Genomic DNA, 26570 nt, shown 5'->3' on the forward strand with positions numbered 1-26570 from the left:
GCTTGGAAATGAACTTTTCTTCTTCTTTGCAAACGCACATTCTTGACACATAATGTTAGTAGGTTTCACAATCTTGGGCAAATCTATAACTACAAATGTAGTACTGACCTTCATAATGTTATCAAAGTTGATATGACAAAATATCTTATGTCATATACAAGTGTCATCCACTTTAGCATCTAAACATGTCATTTCAGTAGTTTTAACAGAAATACATTACCTCTTGTTATTATACCAGTACCAATCAATTTATCCACAAAGAAAACATCCCCAGTGTTAGTTTTTCCATTAAGTTATCTTGGTGGACTTTACTTTTCTTTCAAGGATTTGATGTTCTGATACTAATAGTAGAAAGTAAAGTCCACCAAGATAACTAGGGGGTTGGGGGATGAATCAATTATATGTTCAAAACAACTCTCAATATATTTACTAATTCTAAAATATGTAAATAATAGATGCAACAACTATAGAAAGATAACCATGCACAATAACACCAAATATGTTAACTAGGGAAACCCTTGATCAAAGGGAAAACCCAAGTGATAATGATGCCCACAAGATGATGTACTAATATAAAAGTTCTTTGTGAAAGGATAGACTCTGTTAGAAGCCAATGAAATACAATCAGTACATATGAGTCCCTATTATGATACTTTGAATCCTTGTTAGAAGATTTTAACTCCGTTAGGAGTTGTGCCAACCCTGTTAGGAGTTGAAAAGAGGACCACTGAACCCACTATCCAAATAGCCTCATGTTAGGATTAACCATAGACATAAATAATAGTTACATGCAAATATAACCAATATTAGAAAATAATAAATCGCACAAAAGAGAACACAAGACACAAGGATTTAACGTGGTTCACCCAATCCCTGGGCTATGTCCACCAATAGCAAGTCCAATATTATTATTATCTAGTAATTACAATCTGCAATGCCTTACAGCTCAATATTGCTGTAAGAAGCTACAATCTCATCATTCATTATGAAATCTCTTACCCTAAGCCATTTTATAGAAGATTTTGCCACTAACAAAATTAGGGCTAGAATAAGTCATCCAATAGAAAAATAATAGATGACGCCCCTCAACCCCACCCCGTAATGTGACAAGGAGCACACCTGGGGTGCTACCTGTTGACCTTGTCTTGGGGGCGGTGCCCCCAAACCCTCGTAGCAATATTTTGGGGGGAAATCACGCCGAATAAACCTCTGAGTCTGATTAGACTCCACATCACACCACCTCAAAAATAGTCTTCACTAGATGATCTCCCGTGTTAGCAAATAGATTTGTCCTCTTGAAAACACTTTCAGAAATGATCCTTGAATGCCCATCTAAGAAGACAAACATAACTAATAGCTGAGTTGTTTACGATGTTATATATAAATGCTCTCTGAGTTTTGATACAAAGGCTCAGCTCCCTTCCAAAATATATTCAATGAATTAAATATGAATATTGTCTTTGACCTAAAGACACGAAGGCTTTTGGCATTCACTCATATCTATGAAATGAATGTGTTTTCAGACTTAGATAATCAAAGGAAGAACTAAGAAATGTCCACAAGATCACTTGAACTAAATTATCCCTATTGCAAAGAAATCAAAGGATTAAATATCTCAATTCATAGATCATGAATGCACAACCAATAAGTTCCCTGTCTTGACATGTAATAGAACTGCATTTGAATAAGAAAGAAATAACCACAAGATTGATTTCAATTAGAAAGATGAATAGTCAAACCATAGGATCTGTAATGCATAACTTTCTTCTCAATTCAAATACATAACAGAAATAACCATATGATTTGCCCCTACAACTCTATCATGCTATCAAACTAATTAAAAGATGTAATATATTAAAATATCTTCCTCCTCCCTAAAATGATACAAAATGTATTCTCCCTTTCTCACTTTGGCCACAAGATCCTTGCAGAGAAAGAAAGAACTGTTTTGTAAAAAGTCTTCCAATAAATGATATTTCCTTTGGATTTTCGGTTTAAGAATAACAGATTCTTGAAAATTATCTTCTTTTCTACTTATATCAAACTCTCTCGTGTTACTTCCTTGGAATGAAGTATTATATACCTTATTAAAAAATTTAATGATCAAATTTTATTGTAATGTTACATTAAAAGGTTGAAAAATCAGCAGGTGTCGCTTATGAGCATCTTCTAGTCCCTTTTGATAGACCCGCACACAGTCAGCTGTAACTTTTTAACCCAACCAAATTTCTTAAAACGCTTCACTGAAGATTTCGTAGACTCATTTTTGGACAACATATTCAAAAATCAGGAAGATCCAGTGGTGGAGCCAATAGTTATACCCCTCATATTGAGTCCCATTTTTCATCTTTCTGAAAAATCATTTTTACAGGTTGCATTAGAAACCATAAACATTATACCTGCAAATATTCACACCTGGGTCATCATGTTGAGCTGCTCTTAGCATAATGAGGGAATCCAAATTATAAGAATATTTATATTCTCAATTACCATATATGGGATAACATGTTTTTGGATTACAACAACAGAGACACCCAGGCCAATAACAAGATCAACAATACCCCAAATATTTTCCTCTAAGTTATCCAACTTCTCTACTATGCAATCTACTGGACTTGATTTATGATTGTTATGATTTGTTCTTTCATATGCACTTCAGATGGGCTGAAAAATGCCGATGTGATGCATTCATAAAATATTTTGGAGAAGTGAGAAAAAATGATGAAAAAATGATTAATACCTCCAACATTTATAAAGCATTTTATCAGCATAATGTCAAGTTTCTATTTACTAATAGAACATGACATAATATCCCCAATAGCTATCATTCAAGTGAAAGAGCCAAGGTAGAGCCTTTTGAATCTTGAATCCAATCCTTTGAATGGTTCCTTTGAACTTTGCACTTTGAGAATCTAAAACTGCCCTTTTGATCCTATGAGCTTGAACTGTTGAACTCGAACTTCGAACTTGAACTTGTGATCTTGAACCATGAGTATTCGAGCTTTGAACTTTGAACTTTTATGGTGAGGTTCGAAGTTCAAGTTCAATTACCCTCTCTAATGCTTCTTTTTTGCAATGATTTACAAAATCATCATTCGTATGAAACCATTATAATGTGCTACAAGAAATTGGAAAAATTCTTTCATGGAGCTCTATTTTAAATTTTTAAAACTTGGGTGCTAAAAGCAGGCTAACATTCTGGATAAGCATATCCAAAATTTATGAATTGACTAAATAGAAACTCCTTTTCCAATACAATTCCTTTGAAGCTCAGAGTACATCAATCCACATTAATCTCTGCTTAGACTTAGCTAAATTCACATTCAAGTTCGCATAACAATCTCACTGATCAAAACACACACTTCACCACAAGGAAATGATCTTTCCTTTATACCAAGTCCTAAAACAAGTATTAAGTCAAACTTGAGACTTTCTCAATTTACAATAATAATATAGAACATTCTTAAGATATTACAATACACATTACATTACAATTAAATTATTTTACAATGATCTTTACTATATTCATCTCATAGGAAATAATACTCCGATTCTTCAATAATTTGGCTTGAACTCCATATCTGATTTTTCCATCTCAACCATAGCATCTAACATATATCTAACCATCCTTTGAATGCGCTGAACCGAATTATATCTCTATTAAAATATATAATCAATTTACTAGTATACTCTTTTCAAAAACTATCTCTGAAAGCAACTTCCAAAAAACATCGCATAATTCTGTCATAAATGCATATCTCTTTTTGTGAACATAGACATAGCATCAGGACAAGCTCTTGGATATACCTTTTGGTGCGCATAACATATCTCATTAGCCATTGACCGCATCAAACAATTCTTCCTCTGTAACTTTGGAAGTCTTCACAGAATAAAGTCTATATTGACATAAATGACAAACTTTGTCATAAATGCAACACATAAGCTCTAAATCATGTCTCTAGCAATGCCATGATACTCTCCCACACAAATATCATCATCATTCCTGCTAACAACACTTTTTTCATTTCTCCAGGTGCTCGGTGACAACTGTAGTAGCTTAGTTAATATTGTGGCTCTTCATTCACTAACCAAATTGTCTTGCTTACACATCACTTCAACACTTAATCAAATCATGTAAACCAATCAAACCAACATTATATTGTCAAAGTCATAACTCATTCAAGCGCTCATTGAATACCATACACTTACAAACACTTACATCATCATACTTTCTTCAAATTCTCTTCATCAATCAAATCCCCTTCATCAATCAAATGATATGGCACTCTATTGAATTAACATAATGTCTAACCAACTAAAGCTTGACATCAATGACAACATAACAACTAATATGTCTCTTTCACATACATTAACAACATTATCAGTTGGGGCTAACAATCTCTCCCTTTGGCATTGATGGCAATACACAAACACATAAGATATTGCATTACATTATGAAACATCAAATGCCAACACATCTTTAGCTCTCTGACTTCATTTAGGCTCCCTACAACATATTGAGCATCAGGTTCTTTAGCTCCACATTTTCCCCCCTTTGGGTTTACTCTTCTATTCAACGGTATCTTCAATCAACTATGCAATTACTCCCCCTTAGGTTATCGTGTCAATACATGTTCTCTCCTAATTTTCTCATCATCCCCTTTAACAATAATCTTCAAATGTGTTCATTACTTCTCCCCCTTTGACAACAATGCCAAAGGTAACTATAAGTTTCAATGAGAAACTCATTAAACCTTGTAGTAAAATCATGTACCTTGCATATACTGATTTCATTTGTTGCATTACAATCACTTTCACAACTTCATGAAACAATCCCTAAAGAGTGAACTCTTGTATCAACTCCACAAAGTTATTTTGATAATCCATAAATTGATGCAACATACATCTTCTCCTAGTGAAACTTGGATAGGAGAAGAACCCCTAACTTACCTCTCGAATACTCAAAAGCATCCTTAGGAAATTGTTTAGTTAATAATTTTGTAATTTTCTCCTTGGATTTCACATACTCTAGCCTTATTTCTCTTGAACTTGCTCCCTCAAGAAACGATACTTGATAGATATGTGCTTGGTTTTAGCATGCACCACAGGATTCTTGATATGTTAATAGAATTTGTGTTGTCACAATAGATAGTAACAAGTTTGGTGACTTCTTCTTGCATACCTTCCAACAGTTTCTTAATCCATACAATATTTGAATAACTAATAGCAATAACAACATACTCAACTTTAGTAGTAGACTGAGAGATACAACTTTGTTTCTTGTTCAACCATGTGAAATTAGTCTTTCTTATAAAAAGAAAGATCTACCACTAGCACTCTTTCTATCATCAACATTTCATGCCCAAATAGCATCTGTATAGACTCTAAGCTCAAAATTACCTTCTTGTTTGTACCATAATCCACAGTCTTCTATTCCTTTCAGGTATTTGAATATCCTCTTAGTTCCAATTACATTCTTGTATTTGGGTCTCAATACAAGTCTCCATGTATTATTCCTATCAATTTGATCTATTTCCACATTCATAGCATTGATCTAGACATCATTATCAAGTGCATCTCTCACAGTTCTTGATTTAGAATTCAAAGATCAAACATTTATTGTCCTTCACCTTCTTCTCATGATTCTAGCACTTTTGTCTCCAATTATTTGATCTTGTGAATGATTTATTCTCACATACTTTGCTAAGACAGGTTCGACTCTGTGATCTCCTGCATTATCTTCACACAGTTGCGGCTCAACATTCTGATTGGGTTGTTTTGTTTGTGGCTCGGGTAATGTAGGATGTTGCTCAATAGCTATCTGATGTTTCTCTATGTACCATTGTAATGACTAAGTTTGGTGTTCGAGTACAATAGTAGATGTATCATCATAGACATACACAAATTTGTTGTAATCCTTAGGTTCCATATTTCTCTCCTCATTGTTCTTATCTCCAAACTCATAAATTCCAACATTTGTACTTTCAATCATTGTGTTAGTCACTTTGTTCAAACATTTGTATGTCTTACTCCTAGCAGAGTAACCTAGGATTATACCTTTATCACCTTTTGAATCAAACTTCTCATTCCTTGCATCTTTATGAATATAACATCTACTTCCAAATATTTTGAAATAACTTACATTCAGTATATGACTGTACCAGAGTTCACATGACCTCTTGTTTCTTCTTTCTTTAACTAAACTCGATTCAGGGTTCAAACAATAGTGCTTAGAGCCTCTATCCAAAACATTTGTGTAAATCCTTTTCCAATCAATAGCATTCTACCACAATCAACAATGGATCTGTTTCTACTCCCTACAATCTCATTCTGCAGTGGTGTCCTTGGTGCAAATAGTCGTCTCTTAATTTCATGCTCAACACAAAAATTAGTGAACTCATCAAACATAAACTCACCACCTCTATTAGATCTCAAGCATTTCAATTATTTACCAGTTTCTTTTTCAACTCTTGTCTTATACAACTTGAACATTGGAAAAGCATCAAGTTTCAACTTCAAAAACACAATTGTCATCATTCTAGTGTAGTCATCAACAAACAATATGAAATATATATATATATATATATATATATATATATATATATAGTAACTCTCAACTTTCATAAGACCACAGGTATGGAGGAAGTAGGAACTACATGTGAAGCACAATTCTCCAAGTTATTCAATCTATCGCATATATAGAATATGGCTCTAGATTCCAAACACAATAAATACATGTGTCGACGTGGCTTTGTGAGAAAGTAATGATGTAATTGTACAAATGGAATCCTTGTGGCCTAAGGTTTGATAAGTTTTTGAATTCTAAAGCTAAAATAAATCATGGTCTAAATGAATTTCTATGAAAGAAAAATGGAAAGGAAAGATCAATTAGCAAAGAAGGAAAATTGGGATAATAACATGTCTCTAACAGTTTTCTTAAATACTTCTAAGGTCCGATTTGAGGTTGTTCCACATTTACCATATTATACGGTCTTGGTGGCCACCAATATTAGTATAAAAAAGCCTTAATTTATTATTAATATAGTATAAGGCCTCTCGTTCACTAATCATACAATGCATAGGCACGACCCCACATTTATCTAAGGTCAAGTGCACCAAGATGGTGTAAAAAAAGGGGGTATAAGTGGACACCTTTTTTCTGAAATCAGGTAAACGTGATCTTGGAAGACCCATTTGATGGTCATGCACCCAAAATGAGAAAATGTGTGAAACACAAAAATTGTAGTTCTCTAAATATAGTTTCTAAATTTTACTAAGGTTTTTTTAAAACGGATAATATTATGAGGGTCAAACATCACACGCACAAAAAATTGTTCCTATTTTTTTCTAAAATATATAACATAGTTCTTTTTGTGCGCTCCACAAAATATATAGTTATATTTAGTATTTTGAAAAACCATTTGGTAGGATGATAGGACAGAGTGAGATCTAGAAGTTGTGTATTTTTTTATAATATTTTAATGAGTAGTTTTTTTTTCCTATGAATTTTTGTAGTGACCTCATCCTAAATTTTGGTACCTCTTTGTGTGTTGTGCATAACTTGCATCAAAATAATCTAAAATTAACACTTTTTAAAAAAATGTATAGAATCAAGTGTAGAATAATAATATGCAATTTATTTTTCATTTGGTTAAGTAGATCAGAAGTTATTAAAAAAATGGTAGACATATGTTTGAGAGGACTATTAAGACATTGATATAGAAAAATTAACTTCACAATGCTAATCTTGTACAAAAATTATAAAATTTATATAATTATAAACGTAAGAAAACATGTGAGATGATGGTGGTAATTTTAGAGATGCCCACTCCACCATTTACAAACATGATGAAGTCAAAGACGAGAATTGATCTTAAAAGATGAAAAAAATGTCTAAAGCAACAGAAATGGAGGGAAAACATCAACCCAAGTCTTTAGGTGGTTTAACAGGATTATTGCCTAGTTTAAACATGATCGTGCTTTTTTGATAACAAAACGTCGTCGCATTATGCTTCGTGAGAGTGAAATTTTCATACTAGACATAATGTGATCGCATTATGCTTAGTAAAAATATACTAAAAATAATGTAATCGCATTATATATGTGTAAAAGTAACTTCAATTGTTCAGAGGCCTAATAGGTCTACTTAGGACTAGATAAAGAAGAAACTACCCCAAAAATAGATTGATTTCACCAAATAAATGATTGGATCAGATAGGGCACACTAAAAAATGTCTAAATCCTAAGTTTCATGCTTTGAATCGGTCATGCATGGGATACATTAGAACCATCACATTTTTCAATCGCTTCATCATTTGGTTTAGAATATTGTGAGAGTAATCAAAAAAATGTTGTAAGGAAAACATGTGTATTACCAAATACTTCTCAAAGCCCACCACAAAAGGAGTGTGGTGAAGGGACAATGCACAATGGGTCTTATACAAAGATTCAAATGCCAATTCAATCAAGGAAAGTTTAGCTTCTGGAACTCAAGTTGTGGACCCTAGAAACATTTAGTTTGTTTTTCATTCAAATAGCGACCCTTACAAGGTAGACCTATTTTCAATGAAACAGTACAATGTAAAGTCAGGATATAGGAGAGAGATTCTTCTTGTTGAACCAGAAGATAAACCATCTTGTGAAGAAATGATAGAGACTACTTGTGAAAGCTTTGAGGTACGTCAATTCATTTTAGTCAACTTTCTCTTTGATTTTTATCATGTAGGAAAATTTGGTGATCGGTTTTTTGTGTGTATGTTGAACAGGAGGAAGAAGGGTCTAAAATTGAGCCAAGGGTCAGCTTCATCACAAATTTTCCATGAAAGTCTAGTAATTGCAAGTGTCATCTTCATCACAAGTTTTCCATGACAGTCTAGTAGTTGTAGGTGTTAGCTTCATCACAAGTTTTCCATGACAGTCTAGTAGTTGTAGGTGCCAATTTCATCACAAGTTTTCCAGGAAAGTCTAGTAGTTGCAAGTGTCAACTTCATCATAACTTTTCTATGAAACTCTAGTAGTTGCAGGTGCTAGCTTCATCACAATTTTTCCATGACAATCTAGCAGTTGCAAGTGTCATAATCATCACAAGTTTTTCATGACAGTCTAGTAGTTATAGGTGCCAACTTCATCACAAGTTTTCCATGATAGTCTTATAGTTGCAGGTGTCATATTCATCACAAGTCTTCCATGATAGTCTAGTAGTTTGAAGTGTCAGCTTCATCACAAGTTTTCCATGACATTCTAGTAGTTGAAGTGTCATCTTCATCACAAGTTTTCCATGACAGTCTAGTAGTTGTAGGTGCCAACTTCATCATAAGTTTTTCATTGCAGTCTAGTAGTTGCAAGTGTCATCTTCATCACAAGTTTTCCATGAAAGTCTAGTAGTTGCAAGTGTCATCTTCGTCACAAATTTTCCACGACAGTCAAGCAGTTGCAGGTGCCAGCTTCATCACAAGTTTTCCATGACAGTCTAGTAGTTGCAAGTGCCATATTCATCAAAAGTTTTAGACATATCATGTGTTAAGTGAAACCAAAGTGAATGTTAACTAGGTCTTTCCAGTCTCCACAATCTCAAGGATCATCAAAGCCTTTCAATATGCCACCACCACTAGATTTGAAGGGCATGGAAATGCAACCATCATTATCCTATACAATACACTTAATTTCGTATGTCACAATCATTTTGTCGCATGTATACATGAGCTTGTTTTTAATGTAACAAATGTTTGTATGAGTATTTGGGTTTAAGTATGTAGTTATATGACTTCTATTTAGTTTTTTCATTAGTGTCAGTTTGTTGTAAATACTATTGTTTTCGTGAAATAAATATTTTTTTTGGATTTCTCAAGAAGCTTATGTACAACCATTGAATCCTAATTCACAAAATTCTTCAGAGTGGCAAGAGCAAGAAAAAGAACAAACTAGTAGAGATGGACAGAGATATCAAGTTAATTATGCAAATAGCATCTTTAAATCAAGTTGGGTTTGATATTGTTTTTGACAATTGGAATGCTTTATTTGTTGTCATCTCTACTATACCTTTTTATAAGATCATGTTAAGTTGTGTTCCAGTGCACCTGCTTTTTTAAGTTGTCTATAGAGCTTATCACTGAACTTTAGATTTCTATTTTCATGTAGGTACTATAAAAGGACAAAGAGGTCTAGTTGGAAGAAAGATTCAAAACTAGTGACATCAATTAAAGTGAGATATCTAAGATTATGTTTTCCTTCTTAATTTATGAAGTAGGGTGATCCTTGCTATCCAAATTATACAATTACTTTTTATTAAGGTTTTTTCCTTCTCTCTCTCTCTCTCTCTCCCTCTCCCCTTGTACCCCTTAAGTCACACTTGATGGCTATAATGTGTCAGAAGGAGACCTAAGGGGTCTAAGAACTTCTCAAAAGAGACATTGCCTAGCCCCTAATGACCCCATATGACTCCTTGGGACACGTTACAACCATCAAGTGTGTTTTGAGGGGTATTACAACCCCTTAGAGCACATTAAATGGATATAATACCATTCTTCCACCAAGCCTAGATTTCAACCCTTTTGTGGATCTAGAGGCTCAATCACGAGATTAAAGGATTGCCCAAGAGAAAATTGTTATTGTATATCAATTGATTGCAAAATGTTCAGTTGAGTAGAAAATATTGTAGAGATCAAGAGGAAAACTAGCTATAGAGAATATAGTTCTGAACTCTGTTAAGAATGAAACTATTAACTAACTACTCAGGATTAAGAGACAAGCCCACCTAGTTAATGGGAAAGCATAGGAAGAGATTCTTAGACCCATAATAGAAGTTACAAATAAGGACCTGAAGAGTTCGGAAGGGGAAAGTGCCAAAGGAAAGAAGTAAGACATGTATGTGAGACTATGTCAAATGATGATGATGAATACTCACCATCTACTAGTAGCTCAAGTAGTGATAGAAGGTCTTCAATGCACATGTACTGAGAAACAAAATTTCAAATAGAGAAGTGACAAGTGTTGTGGATTAATCCATAGAGAAATATAAACTCTATCATTCCCCCCCCCCCCCGCCCCCCGCCCCCCCCCCCCCCCCCCCCCCCCCCCCTCTCTCTCTCTATCCACCTTTATCTCTCACTCCTCCCTTGCATCTACTTCCCCCCTCTCTCTCCATCTCTCTCAATCTCTCTCATTGCTTTGGATTTTACATAACCCAATAGGACTATGGAGAACTAGATGCAATGTTTCTAGTTCTTCATAACGTGATCATGTTCTATTAAGCATAACGTGATCGCATTTGAAATGTGATCATGTTATGGCTTAGATCATTTTTAAAAAAAATTATATTCTTGGCTCATTAACAAGCCAAATTCCATTTTGAAATTTGATGAAAAGTACACATAACGCGATTGCATTATGTGTAGTTTTGACTTTTTTCATGGTGTCCACTTTTTTGCACATCATCTTGTTACATATTCCCATTAGTAATCTCAATCATATTTGAAATCCTTATGGAAGACCCAAGTTGTGACAATAATTCAATCCACAATTCATTCTAAGAAGGTGGACTGAGCAATAAACCATAGAAGGTATAAATGTTCATAATTAAAAGAAATGATTATTAATATTGAATACAACCCTTATCATATGGTTAGTGGGGGTGTTATATCGGAGGAAAACTAGGCATTGATGCCCCATAGGGGAGAGAAACGTGACAAAACCATCCCAATTTGTTTCATGGTTTCTAAGCATGATGCAAAACTTAGCCAAATAATGTGGAATGAAATTTAAGATATAAACTAAAAAACTTAACCTCATGCAAATTGAGAATTTCTAAACCTAATAATCTTTTTCCAATATCTAGGAGTTTTATCATACTTAAACTATTTTAATACTTAAGATTCATGAGCATGTTCCTCAAGATATATCTTCAATTTCAAAATCCTCTAAAGATAAAATACTATTTTTTTGTAAGGCTAAGGAAGCTATAATTTCTTGAGTGGGATGAACGAACAGTGCTAAATATTGAGCATGTGAAGGTGTATTGAGAAATGTTTCCTTCTTAAGACGAAAAAATGGATATTTATGAGTACTTGAGAAATTTTTTAGCATATTCAACCTATGAAATAATTCCCTATGGAGAAGATAATACATTTCCTCATTTCTTAAGTTTAGGAAACCTCACCTTAATCTTTTAGAGGTTGGTCACTAATGGCAATAGAGGGCTTTGGTGGGGCTCCATCATTAGTATACTCTTAGATTTATGACTACAATCATCAACTTATACTGTAAGCTTATGACAAGTAGAGGCCAAATGATAGTCAACACTCATGCTCATATGATTGAATAAAATAACATGCATTAATAAATTTCAAGGGGTGTGCTTCCCTAGGCCAAATTTTGTATCAACTATCTACTTTAGATCCTTGAAGAGTTCAACTTCAAATTATATCTTCTTTTGGGGTCAAGCCAAAACACGACTTTTTTTTTTTGGATTGATGCATATAAATTTTTTTTTTTAAAAATTGATAAATTAAATTTGGCATGACAAGGGTAATCTAGGAAATTCCATCCACACAGGTACAAAGACTTTCTTGTATGAAATAACAAAATCTCTAAACAATGTTAAAAGAACCAACAATGAAGAAAAGAAAATTTCTTAAGAAAATCCTCAACATCGATACTTCATAAAAGAAAATGAAAACCTTTGGCAAAACTTTAGATGATACCATGCTGAATTCTATGCAAAACCTAGGTCATATTTACCTAGTCTTTGAGCATAATTTCAAAGGAGATACTTTACACAAAATATTATATCAAACTTTAAAAAATAATTATATGCATAAACTATCGATTTTAGAATGAGGAGGACTACATTGTAGGGTGTTTTGATTGATGTATTTCGTAGAATGTTTTATGTTTTCAAACCTTTAACTTAAGACAAAATTTGTAGTTGTAAAAGTTTGATATTATTTTAAAGGTGTATAGAAAATACTCACAAATGAGGAAAATTATAGGTATCGCCATAAATATAGAAAAACACTATCAAATCCTACTTAAGGAAACACAACCTAACACCAACAAAACAAAACATATTTTTTTACTATTGAATTACACCAAACACACACACACACACTCCTCGCCATAACAAATATTATAATATAAAGAGTAAACATAAGAATGCAAATTTGTGTCAAACAAAATTATGAAAATCAATTTAATCTAAGAAAATATTCTAATAATGATACTGTATAAAATTTTTGAAATTTTGATTATCATGTGTGCATAATAATTAAAAGCAATATCATTATTGTCCAAATAAAAATCCTAAATAAAAAAATTGATGGCACCATGCTTACTTTGTCTTAGAACTAACCCTCTAATATATATTCATGAGAGAGCTAGAACAAAACACCTAACTATACATTAAAAACCCATATTATATAGAAATTTCCTTTAAAAAATTAATCTAATTTAATTGTTAGTTCCTGCCTTATATATAAGGCAGGGAACTAATTTTTTTGTTTTTGAAATTTTGATTATCATGTGTGCATAATAATTAAAAGCAATATCATTATTGTCCAAATAAAAATCCAAAATAAAAAAATTGATGGCACCATGCTTACTTTGTCTTAGAACTAACCCTCTAATATATATTCATGAGAGAGCTAGAACAAAACACCTAACTATACATTAAAAACCCATATTATATAGAAATTTCCTTTAAAAAATTAATCTAATTTAATTGTTAGTCCCTGCCTTATATATAAGGCAGGGAACTAATTTTTTTGTTTGACCCTCTAGTATTTCTTTTTTAAACAAGCAAGGTCATATTTCCAAAGTTTTGAGCTGTATATTTTTTAAATCATTTATGAGAAGGAAAAGTCCATTTTTTGATTGGTCAAAGTCCATTTTTCTGGGCATAAATCCTATTTTAAAAGAATAGTAAAATTTAGAAAAATTGAAAAGATAGGAATGTAATTAATATTCCTGTTAGAATTTGTTTGATATTTTATACAAATTTCTGCAATGTGTCAAATTAATGTTAAAGGAAATTAGATAAAAACAAACTAATTAAATGGCTACTATTTGTCTGCTCGTGCAAATATAATGAGGCGGCGGCCTCACACCACCATAGCCAGCCAAACATTTGCTGCTGATATTATTGCCCAAACATTGCCTGACGCACGTTCAGTTCCTCTCCACTGCACCTTGGTTACGAGCCTGATCTAAAGGTTGAAAGCTAGACCTTCATGCTCTTCCATTCTCCAACAAAAAAAAATGATGGAAACGAGGGCGAAAACGTAGATTTTTATTGGTCTATGATATAAAAATATAAAACTAATTGTATAGTTTGCATAGCTTATGCTTTTAATATCTATTTTTTACTATGGGTTTGGTTTATTTATTTCTATACATTATTTTAAGCTTAAAGAATTTTATTATATTATTTCAAATAATAGACATTTATTAAAAATATTAAGAAGAATTTTATTTTTATAGTTTGATTTTGATTAAAAAGAAATTTTACATATGTATTTTATTTTTATATTGTTTATTAAATTATGTATTGTAAATTGTTTATTCTTTTATGAATATTTTTGAATTGTTTGTTCACGTATTCTTGTTATTTATTTATTTTTTAATATTATTTTAATTCTATTTATTTATACATTTCATGTGTTCTATACTTTTTACCATTTAGTAAATGATTTAACCATTGAACAAATTTACCTCTCCTTTTTTATACTCAAAATTTGTTTAAAATCTATCTTAATCATAACAATCATTAATTGAGGGTTGAATTGAAGATTCTAAATGTGCTAGGAAGAATTAATTTTAAGCCCCATAAGTTGATGGCAAATTAATAGTTATGTTATCTTCATTAAAATAATTCCTAATCCCTACATCATTTGAAAGATTTGAGAACTTTTTATAATTACATAATATTGTTTTAAACTTAAAGATTGTATAAGAGTGCATCATTCAAAAATAGTAAAATATCATTTGATTCTTATAGAAACATAAAATTTTAAGCGCAAAATCATTTTCAAATAATTACTAGAACATACAACCCCACTATGACCCCAAAAGGCAAGGACTCCAGCTTGCAAAGAGTTCTTGTTAATTAATAAATTATTTTAAAAAATTATCTTAAAAATAAACTTTTAAACTTATATTTCTTACATTAATATTTATTTAAAATCTAAATAATATATAATTATTAAAAAATAATAGACTACATTTTAATCATATAAAGTTCATAAAAATAAAAAAAGTGTAAGTATAATTTATTGTCGAGGGTCCTTCAAAGTCCACCACTTGCTCAGTGCAAGACGCACCTCTCCCCTAAGAGTGACAAAGCATATCACATCATTTAATATAGTATTGTGATATTTATATTCATGAGAGAACTAAAACAAAACACCTACCTAAATATTAAAAATGTATATTATTTAAAAATTTCCTTTAAATTTTAATTAATTAATTAATTTTAAATCATTGAAATAACTTATCTTAAAAACAAATTTTTATACTTATTAAATTAATATTTTATTCAAAATCTAAATGACATATATTATTAAAACATTTTTTAAATTTATATACTTCATAGCAAGTTCATTAAAAAATAACAAAATAAAAGTATTATTTATCAAAAGTTAAAACAAAATTAAGATATTATTTACATTAATCAAAAATCTTATATTTAATTTAATAAAATATAGATATAATTCCTAATATTTAATTTACCTCGTATTTGATGTACTTACACTTTTGAACCATATATGACAAGTTATTATGTATTATATTTAATATTACACATAAATGTGATTTTATAATATGTATAATATATATCTATGATAAATATATATTATTATATTATAGATGTTTATTTTATTTTATTTTTCTTCCTCTGGTGAATGTGTATTTATTTTTATTTTTTATAGGTAAACAAGTGAAGCCTAGGTAAGTTATTATTAGTAAGATTTATTATTATTATGTGTTAATCGCAAGTAGATTCAAACCGAAGACCTCCCCGATAAGAGGCTCGCAATTTAGCAATGTGTTGTAGGCTCTTGCCTGATGAATGTATATTTATATTAATTTAGAATCTTGTAAATAAAATATAATAAATTTTAAAAACTTATTTTTATAAACATAAATTTTAAAAATATCTTTAAGTACTTAGATTTTTATATATAGTACTTATTTAGATTTTTACATATATTACTAAATAATACTAATATTTTCTAATTTATAGAATATTTAAATTTAAAATGATCTCTTAAGTTAGTATAAAACAAAAAAAAAATTGATTGACCAATTTAGCCGTCATTAAAAACAATATAACATTTCGAAAAAAATAAAATAAAATTCGACATAAAAGTAAAATAATAATTATTTCCGACCAGGGATAAAGCAGCATTTATCTAGTTCGTACGAGATTACTATCCGCGCTAAATGTTATATAATTATACGTTATACAAGAAATTTCAATTAGATGGGAAAATAAAATAAAGTTCATTATCCTATTTTTAACTTGGTAAGAATTTTTTGAAAATAGATGATAAACTTGTTGGAAGAAAAAGCTGCTTTCAGTTTCAGATCATTCTCATGGTCATGGGTGAGGTTCAGAAACCAAAGCAAAAAGATAATGACGTATAATGAAGTACGATCACTGAAAATGCGGACACATTTCTTTACAAATGCTATTTCAAACAAATAAATTTGGACATTTGAAATGGATGCTACAAATTTTGAGCGGATCAAATAATGAGTGTTTATAGCAGATCAAATTTTGAGCAGAAACAAGAAGAAAATATGTAAGAAGCTATAGGCCACAGTTTTTTTCAAATGCTATTTTAAACAAATAAGACCTGATCAGGGCTGAGTTGTAGGTATATCAGGTTCGGAAACAAAAGCAAATAGTATAATCCCTCCCTAAAAATATCGACAAATGACTTTTCAAATGCTATTTCAAACAAATCCAACCTTATATTTGCTATGGATGCCACAACATTTTAGCGGATGAAATAATCAAAAGTTTTCGGGGTGCAAGTCACAGAGAAAAGTACCTTTGTATAGCCAATTGCTGCTATAATTCCTCAAAATTAGTCCTAAAAGCAATTTTGCTGCAAGCGATCCTTCGTCTTCTGTTAGTTTTCCGTCTACCTGAGAGAAAGGCCTTCGCCCTGGTTCATCGGCCTACGACGCAAATACCTTTAAAGTACTTATACGTGAAATTGAGGTGTTAACCGAGGAAAAGAGCTATGGTGGAAACTTCTGAACCCCTTTAGATTGGGAATTAAAGGGAGTGATAAGAAGCTTCACTGTGAGTTCTTGGTTGCAGGTTCGAAACCCGCTACACAGTTCGCTTTTTCCTCTCCTTGCGCAGACACGTGTTACTTGCCTACTATTATTTATTCGATGACAATCATTTTCCTATTTACCGCGTGAGAAAAGTGAAATGTGCGTGACCACTGACCACTTTTCAGCAATTATACAATAATACACTTCCAAAATCCCACTTCAAAACCGTGACATAGAAAACGAAAGAAAACTCCCACATTAGGTAAATGGAAATTAAGCACTATGAAAAACTTAAGGCAGAAGTAAACGATGAAACGTAGAAAGATATTCCCCTTTTTTGTAAGGTTTACATTAGTTAAACTCACAAAAAAAAGGAATTCTACATGTATTAATATGAGGGTTTTTTTTTTAATAAAAGATGAATCGACCTTTTCTATTAAATAAAACTTTAAAGATACATATTTACAAAAAAAGGTTAGAGATACAAGATCATCTTGCGAGTTCATAGGAGACCAACAATTCATCAAAAAACATATATAAAAAGAAATATAAAACTTCAAGCTGCAAGAGCAGTGCTAGCCGAAGGAGGGTTTTGTCATCAAAACCCCATAAATCCATAGGGTTATCGGTTGGCTCAAGGAGAGCCCAACTGTTAGTAGCAGCAGTATTTTTATTTTTGTCTTTGTCTTCCTCGGCCCTGAGAGGAGAAATGGCTAAATTTGGCTAGGGGAATGCCCACTTTGGGTCACGGTGAGTAGACAGCCAACCCACATCAACAGCAACAGGGGAAGCCACTGGGGACCAACCCGAGCCTAACCTCTGAGGAGGTGAGATCGAGTGGCGACGGCCACGAAAGCTACCACTAGGAGAGCAGCGATGAGGCTACGACCTAGGGGTCTACGAGCGGCAAGTTAAACTGCTTTGACCTCTCTAGTGACCACGAGGAAGAGTACGGTCATTGGATAAAGCATCCGAAAGCACTTGGACAACCATACAAGGGGCATTTTCCCAGTGAGCAAGTAGCTCCTGCAAGTGAGCCACTTCCAGTGTGACTTTGTCAATTTGTACTTCAATCTACATCATGACATTATTACATATACGTGCTTTAGAGTATATTGCAACATAAATATCAAGAAAGTTGTGTGAGAATAAAACAACATTGTGATCTTTCTAGATTGTGAACAATATCTCCATTATGAAACCATGCCAAATCTGGGCATATCTAAAAGGGAGTCTGGGAGCATCACCTAGAACCACCATATGCCATGTAAAGGCCTCTGGATGAAAAGGCCTAAAGAAATTAAAAATCTAGAGCCAATAATTCTGAGCTCTTCTGCAAAACCAAAAAATATGCAGAAAGCTTTGAGTTTGGTCACAAAAAGTGCATCTAGGATCAGGAACTTCTAGATGCTGGAGCCAATGACCCAAAGGCAAGCCCTGGAAGAGGAGACACAAGGCAAAGTGAGCAATCTTTGGCTCAGTGATAGCATGCCAGACAGTGACAAATCTAAGACTCCAAGTCTTATGCGAAGAATGCAAATGCCAATGCTGATTGAGGGTATTAACCATCAGAAGATGGGGCACCAGCCACCGATACCCCAGCCTAGGCTTGTAACTAGTCATTGGAGTGGTAGGGTACCACTTCCAATCTTTCCACCAAGGGCAAGATGAGTGAATTCCAAGTTTGTGTAACAAATTGGGAGGAACCGCAGAAACTAGAAGATCAATTGTCTATTGATCTGGACGGATAAGCCTAAACTACACCTGCATATCCTCCCATGAGAAAAAGGCTCATTGTAACCCTGGAGAATAAATCTTTGGGTGTCTTGATACCCCTGTGAAATAAATGCAAAGCACTGGCTCCTTGAATCTTGGCAAAAGACACCCCTTGAGTGGCAAACAAAGGTGACCACCAAAGGTTTTGTTGATTCATCGAGAGCCCATCTTTGAATCCATTACCGGCCCAACGAAGCCAAGGTTTAATGGCTTCCTAGGATTTCCAAATGCTCTTAGCAACAAAAGTGTCCTAAATCTAAATAGGCTCAAAAGTCACCAGAAGGGTTTGAAAATCAATCCCCTTCCAGGCCAGACAGTTAATCGAAAAGCCTAAAGAAATGCAGTGATGTAACAAAAAATTTCAGGCCTCACCTCCAATGAGAGCCTGTATGACCCATTTGGCACAGAGAGCTATCCCTTGCTTGCGGGTGGAAAGCAAGCCAAGACCACCAAAATCCTTGGGTAAACAACAAAAGTCCCAGGCCACTTTGTGAAAGTCATGATGCATAGCATTAGAGGCTCAGAGAAAATCCCTGAGAAGACATTCAAGCTTAAGGTACAAGACTTTGGAAGGAGCCCAACAAGAAGAATAATAGACATGAGTAGCAACAAGCAGTTTGGAGCATATTTGAAACTTTCTCGCAAGTGAAAGTGGCTTAGTGATCCAATATTCCAACTACTTCTCAATTCGAGCAAGTACAACATTCCACAACTCCACAGGAGATGCTTGAAAAGCAAAGGGAATGCCCAAAATTTTAAAAATCTCACCATGTTGGACCCATTTCCATCCATAATGTTGCAACCAGTGAGGGCCTAGCAGAAAAGATTTTTGGTAGCAAAGGATTTTGTGCCATTGGATAGCCGACCCTGAAGCAAGACAAAAAGTATCTAAACATTGCAAAGCATTGGCAATATTCTCCTCATCCTCAATCAATGCGAGGAAAGAATCATCTACAAAATGGCCATTAACTAGCTGAATGGTTGACTCTGGTAAATAAATACCATGCACCAAACCTTGAGAGATGGCATTAGCCAACAGATAACCAAAGCCTTCGACTGCCAAAACATAGAGAGAAAGTGCAAGAGGACAACCTTGGCCGATAGATCTAAAGAGCCCAAAAGGTTTAGATTGATGACCATTAATGGTAATGCAAGTAGAGGCATCTCCAAATAGCATTTGCACTGATTGACAAAAAATTGGGCCAAAATGCAAGGCTTGAAGCATAGTAAGAATAAAGGGTCATTCAATATGGTCATATGCTTTGGTGAAATCAATCTTCAGGAAAAGGGCTTACTGTTTGGATTGTTTGACCCATTCCATTCCTTCATAGAAAAAAATGATGTTGTCCAAGATATAGTGAGACTTGATGAAGCTAGTTTGTTTAGGTCGAATAATCTGAGAGAGCAAATGCGAAATTTTAAGAGAGAGGGCTTTGGCAATGATCTTCTAGGAGACATTCACCAAAGTGATGGGCCTCTAATTGCAAATCTCTTTAGGATCTCCAACTTTGGGTATGAATTTAATATTCCCTTTGTTGATAATGTTGCCTAATGAATTAGAATTGTAAGCTTGAAGATAAACCTAAAGAAAATCAAGGTCAATGTCATCCCAAAGCATCTTGTAGAACTCACAAGGGAAGCCATCACATCTAGGGGCTTTGTCATTAGCCATGGATAAGATAGCTTCGTTTAAGTCTACAAGAGTAAGCTTTTTCTCGCAAAAGGCATACTGTTTAGGAGCAAGCCTATTGGGAGTAACATCAAGGTAGGCTTGCAACACTTGATCACACATAATAGAGGGCCCCTGAGCTGTAAAAACCTACTCATAATGATGCACAAAAGACTGGAGAATATTCAGCAGGTTAGTGAAACCCTGTTGATCTTCTCAGATGCACTTAATACCCACAGCAAAATGACGAGCACTCAAAGCATTAAAAATTTCCTTGGAGGCCTAATCATTGACTTCCAACCAATGGAGACATGCTTTGATTTGAGCTCCCCTAGCAGCATAACTTTCTGCAACCTGCTTCTGGTGCTGAAGGTTGGGAAGCTGAACTTGGAGATTCGTATCAAATAGATTCATGGCAAGGGCCTCAGAGGTCATACACAGATTGAGAATAGTGGCTTCATAAGATTGCCTGCGGTACATCGCTAGTTGTCTACCGTAAATGCGAAGAAATCTCGCAATACAAAGGATAGTGTCATTCCACCATTTAATCCATCCAAGGTGATTGTAGGGTGAAGGCTCAAGATTCCAAACACATAGGATGTGAGCAATAGTTGGCGGATGGGACAACAAAGAAGTGTTGAGGTAAAACTGGGTTTTATTCGAGTGAGACTAAGCTATTTGTTAGGTGATGGAAAAGAGAATGGGGGAGTGGTCTGACAATGTCACATTAGGAAGAGGAATGACAAGCAAGACATGCTTTTGAGAAAAGGAAAGAAAAGGACTACCCAGAAATCATACCCCTATCAAGTATTTTAAAAACTCTATAAGATCCAGCTTGAAAATTGGACCAAGTGTGCCAAATCCCATTAGGGCAGCAGCGAGTAACATTAGGATCAAAAAATCCTAATTTGTTTCGCATGTAAAACTAGGCTTTTCATTCACCAGTTGCCCATCTAAAGGGCAGAAGACCTTCCTTGTTAAAGGCTAGCTCAACCATATCGAAGTCCCCACAAAAAAACCCATGTCGCAAGCGACAAATGATCTACCGACCAATGCCATAGGTGTGAATGTTCAACAACATCATTGGGAGCATAAATATTAACAATAACAAAAGAATGATTCTAAAAAGACAACAAAATCCAAGCCACCCAGTGCAAATGTTCAAAACCATGCAAAACAACATGAGGGTATTTTTTTGTTTCAATTGAATCTTGGGCTTCATAATAGCTATCCACATTGAACATTGAATTATAGCTAAAAAGATAGTTGTAGAATGCCTATCCGATAGGCATTCTACAATGGTAGAATGGGTGGAGTAGGATGGTGTGAGTGTGTTAATGTTAATATTTATCTTTTAGGTTAAATTTGACAACCATTTACATGTCAAAATCGTAATATTTATTATAAACAAAGTACATTTTTCAAAATAATTTAATAAAAACTACATAAAATATTTACTAAAATTATAAACTTTGGAGATATAAATAGCATCTCTTAAGAAATCAAAATATTAAAACTTAGTGAGTGCAAAATAAATAAATGAAAAGACACTGAAATATAAATATTTTTATATGTAATTAAAAATTTAATCATTTTATCATGGATATCTATGGGCATTTCTAGATTTTTTTAAATATATCTATACTAGTATTATATAAATTTTGTAAATTATTTATTAGTTCTTATCTTTTATGGCCTAACGCTACTATTTTGGAGTTACTTTTTACTAATATTTAATTTTTAATTTTTTTTAAACTGTGTAAACTTAGAATTATTTTATGGTTTGGACATTTCTTTTACTAAACTAGAAAAAAATATTTTATTTATTTATGTTTTTCTATTAGTTTTTGTTTTTCTTCAGATGTTGGAAGTAGACATACCTTATTTTGCATACATGTGTACTAGGAGGGGACAAATAGTAATAATAACATTTAAACAAAGAGAAATCAACAAAATATATGTTGTATGGTATAGGTTTTCATCTTGTCTCTTACAAGAACTCTATAGTTCGAAGACATAGTTTCTTCGACAATTAGGTGCATTGTTTCTACGATTTTGATGGATTTGGAAAAAAAACATGATCATGGAGAGAGGTTCGGTATGGCATTGCAGTTGATGGAGGAGAAGCAAAGGTCAAAAGCTAGGAAGTAAATTTTCTTGCAAAATGTATTGCTCTCCTAATAGTCAAGCATGGATTTTTTAAGAATCATCATGTTGAATGCGAGATATATAAGAATAAAATATACTTAAAATTGTTTCTACAATTCATATAATTGTGCAAGTGTATGATTTTTAGATTGAGTTCATTGAAGTTATAGAAAATGAATCAAAACCACATTTTAAGACCATTCAAAGGCTCCACCCAAATTCTAAGGTTGGGGTTATGTTTGTGGAGAGTGGAAATTTTGTAGAGAAAGATTGGGAGGTACTTTATTAGTCCCTACCTTATTAAAGGCAGGGAACTAATGTTTTCTTTTTAGCCCCTACTATTAATTTTTTTCTGCAAAAAAATGTTATAGACTAAGGTTTCGAAGGTTAGATTTTATAAATCAATTATGCTGTGTTTTTTCCTAATTTCTAGTTGGTTTAGATGAATTTTTTGGGGTTTTTCATATTTTTGTTAGTTGAAAAATTAGAAAAAAGTAAATGCTATGGCGGTGGTCTGACAAAAAATTAATTGAAGCCAAAATTTAGCCGATTTCTCTGTATGGCGGTCGAATCGCACCCCTTCCCGACCACAATTGCCTTTATTTCGACGAATTTCTCCATCCTCATGAAGCATGCCTTGTGGACGTTAACCCTATGTCTGGGAACAAAGAAATCCAAGGTTATTGTTTTTGTGTTCAAATTGGAGTAGCCAAAATCCATGGTGGAGCATGTGTGGCTGTTGGAGATCTGCTCGGGGAGTGTTAGGTTAATGTTTTTGGCTTCTCCAAATTCAATTATTTGGTCAGTGGGAACTCATGTCAGATAATACAACCTATGTTTTATTTTATTGTATGGTTTGTCATTTCTATTTATTAAAATGATTTTTATTTTTTTTATAATACTTTTTTATGATTTGCTAAAATATATTTTGCTAGGGTTTTTATTATTGTTTGTTTTAAAAGCAAATCAAATGGCAAGAGAATGCTAGGCCCATGCATGTCTCAAATAGTGCCCATGGAAAATACTGATGTAAGAAGCCATGAGGGCATTTTGACTTTGGTCAGCCTTTCTAAGCTTTGGCTTTGACTTTGGTTGGCCCTTCTAAGCTTTGGCTTTGTGGTTTCATTTTGGACATTAGATTCAAAATATTGCTAAAATTTTATGTGGAAACTAAGATTTTAATAATATTTAAAATTCAATATATTTGTATAATTTTTTATAGCCTAGTTCTAATATATTATTAATATTATATAATTAAAAATAATAAATTATATTCTATATATTCTATAATATAAATATAAAATAGGTAAAATTTTATGTATTATAGTAATATAGGTGTAGTGGAATTAGGCATATTAATGAAACAAAATTTAAAATTTAAAAGATTTTTTCATTTAAATAATGATTATTTAAGATTTCAATATGAGTCTTTTATTTATCCAAATTAATTTTAATGAAACGTAGATTTATTATAATGTTATTCATATAATTTATTATTATGTGTTGATTAGATTTGAATCCAAGATCTCTGAAATGACTCTTCCCTAGTCATACCACTTACTATTAGTTAAGAATAAACATATTAATTTATAATACAAAGTGAAAGACATATCCACTATTAATCTTTGAAATGATAGATATATTATTTTTTAATATTAAAACAAATAATTTGATAAGTATTAAATATTCAATAAATAGTTTTTTAATAATGATAGTAAGCTTTTAATCTATAAAAAAAAGTTTAAATTCTTCATATACGAACAAAAAGTGATTATATTCTCCAACTAAACATGTCACTGTATAGTTTTGCCATGTTTCTACAACTATAGGACAAATCTACTACCCCTTCTTAACAAAAGGCAGGGACTCTAGCTCATCAGAGCTCTTGTTGACTAAGTGTAAATAACTCATGTTTTATTATGGTATTATTATTAAGAAGTAAAAATAAGTTTGGATATGATTTGATAATCTTTTAAAAATAAAACTATTGTAATTTTTTGAGTTTATGAAGATAAGTAGTAGATTTCTCCATTAAATTGTGTGTAATTTTTTTCATAAATATTTTGAATTATATTTGATTATCCGATGTCATTGAAATCTACAAAAAAAAAAAAAAAAGATTTTTTTTCTAAGACTTGAATATATATTTTTCTTTACTTTTTATACATTTTATCTTGAAGATGGATCAAAAAATATGGTTGAAATATTGATGCAAAGAATTCAACAAAGATTAATCCAAAAACCTACTACAAATTTTTTCAAAGATAAGACAAGATGATAACAATGCTACACAATTATGCTTTGTATTGAGGAGAAAAGCTCATGGATTTAAATGATTAAAAGACAATCCTCATATTGGTTAAGAGAGAGGGAAAAAAGAGGTAGAAGATTTTGAAAAAACTTTTGAAAATAAACAAAGTAATAGTTGACACAACTCTTACAACAATAAAATTGTAGTCAAGTAATTATTAAATTTATTTTATTTTATCATGTTATGAATTGATTGCTCACACACACACACACATGCACACATATACACATGTATATACATACATATACATATGCATAAATATTCATATATGTTTGTTTATACACATACATGTGTGTGTGTGTATATGTGTGTGTGTGTGTGTGTGTGTGTGTGTGTGTGTGTGTGTGTAGATATATTATGTACATATGTGTGTGGACCATTGCTACAATCCTTAATTGATTCAGGGACACTTGAGATGTAGTTGGAGAGCTTCAATATGTGTGTGTGTGTATACACATACATGTGTGTGTGTGTGTATGTAGATATATTATGTACATATGTGTGTGGACCATTGCTACAATCCTTAATTGATTCAGGGACACTTGAGATGCAGTTGGAGAGCTTCAAGAATATTGTCAAAAGTAGAGAAAGTGAAATGAGTACAAAATTTCTACGTGATTATTAATGGAAGAAGATGAGAAATGCTAAAAATGTAATAAAATATTTAATAACAAGGAAAGATGCGACAAATGTCTTTCTATAAAAAAATCCTCAAATATATAAAAATCAATAATAATAAAATACATATCATGGTTTTGTCCTTAATTTCCCTAGACATAAGAAATTCACCACATTTTATTAAAAAGATTAAGGATATATTGACATTCATTAAAATTTAAATATTCTTTATTGAAATGAGATAATAAGTGGATAAATTCATGTCTTTGTCCTTGTACTATGACAATATTTAGTTTGTGCTCTTCATATATCCTGGCATGGAGTTATATTATATTCAAATTATTTCTTGATACATCCTTGGTTACTTTAGATTTTATATTGTATGCATTTTTAATTTAATATAGAATTTTTTTGATAGATTATTGGTTAACTTAGATATTATTTTGTATTATTTTTTAATTTACTTTAAAAATTTAAGTCACCATTAATTTTTTAGTTAAAATGCCCAATTAAATGAAAGAATCTAACCAACCTAAAGTTTGGTTCAAATATAAAAATGTTGGATTTTTTTAAAGATAAAATTTCTAATATCTTATTAAATTTAAAAAAATTAATAATAATGAATTTAAGCTAATAAATTAATGATTCTAATGAAAGTGAGAAATTTCTTTCTATTTCAATAGGAAATCAGACTTAGACTTAGGTGCAAATTTCAATTTACTTACTTTCCTATAGACCCATTTTATTAAAAAGTACAAGTTTCGACAC

The 26570-nt window shown here is 32.3% G+C and overlaps 1 protein-coding gene across 1 annotated transcript in view; it reads right to left on the minus strand.

Annotated features, from left to right (window-relative positions):
• Positions 1-17436, minus strand: part of LOC149534502 (uncharacterized) — a 52918-nt gene extending 35482 nt beyond the window's left edge. Inside the window, exon 1 of the mRNA XM_089805688.1 lies at positions 17046-17436. The gene's annotated coding sequence lies outside the window, so the exon portion shown is untranslated. The remainder of the gene's footprint in view (positions 1-17045) is intronic.
• Between the last annotated feature and the right edge of the window lie 9134 nt (positions 17437-26570).

Source organism: Cupressus sempervirens, chromosome 10 (assembly GCF_028749045.1).
Source record: "Cupressus sempervirens isolate cs-2001-9-10 chromosome 10, ASM2874904v1, whole genome shotgun sequence".
Taxonomy (NCBI): domain Eukaryota; kingdom Viridiplantae; phylum Streptophyta; class Pinopsida; order Cupressales; family Cupressaceae; genus Cupressus; species Cupressus sempervirens.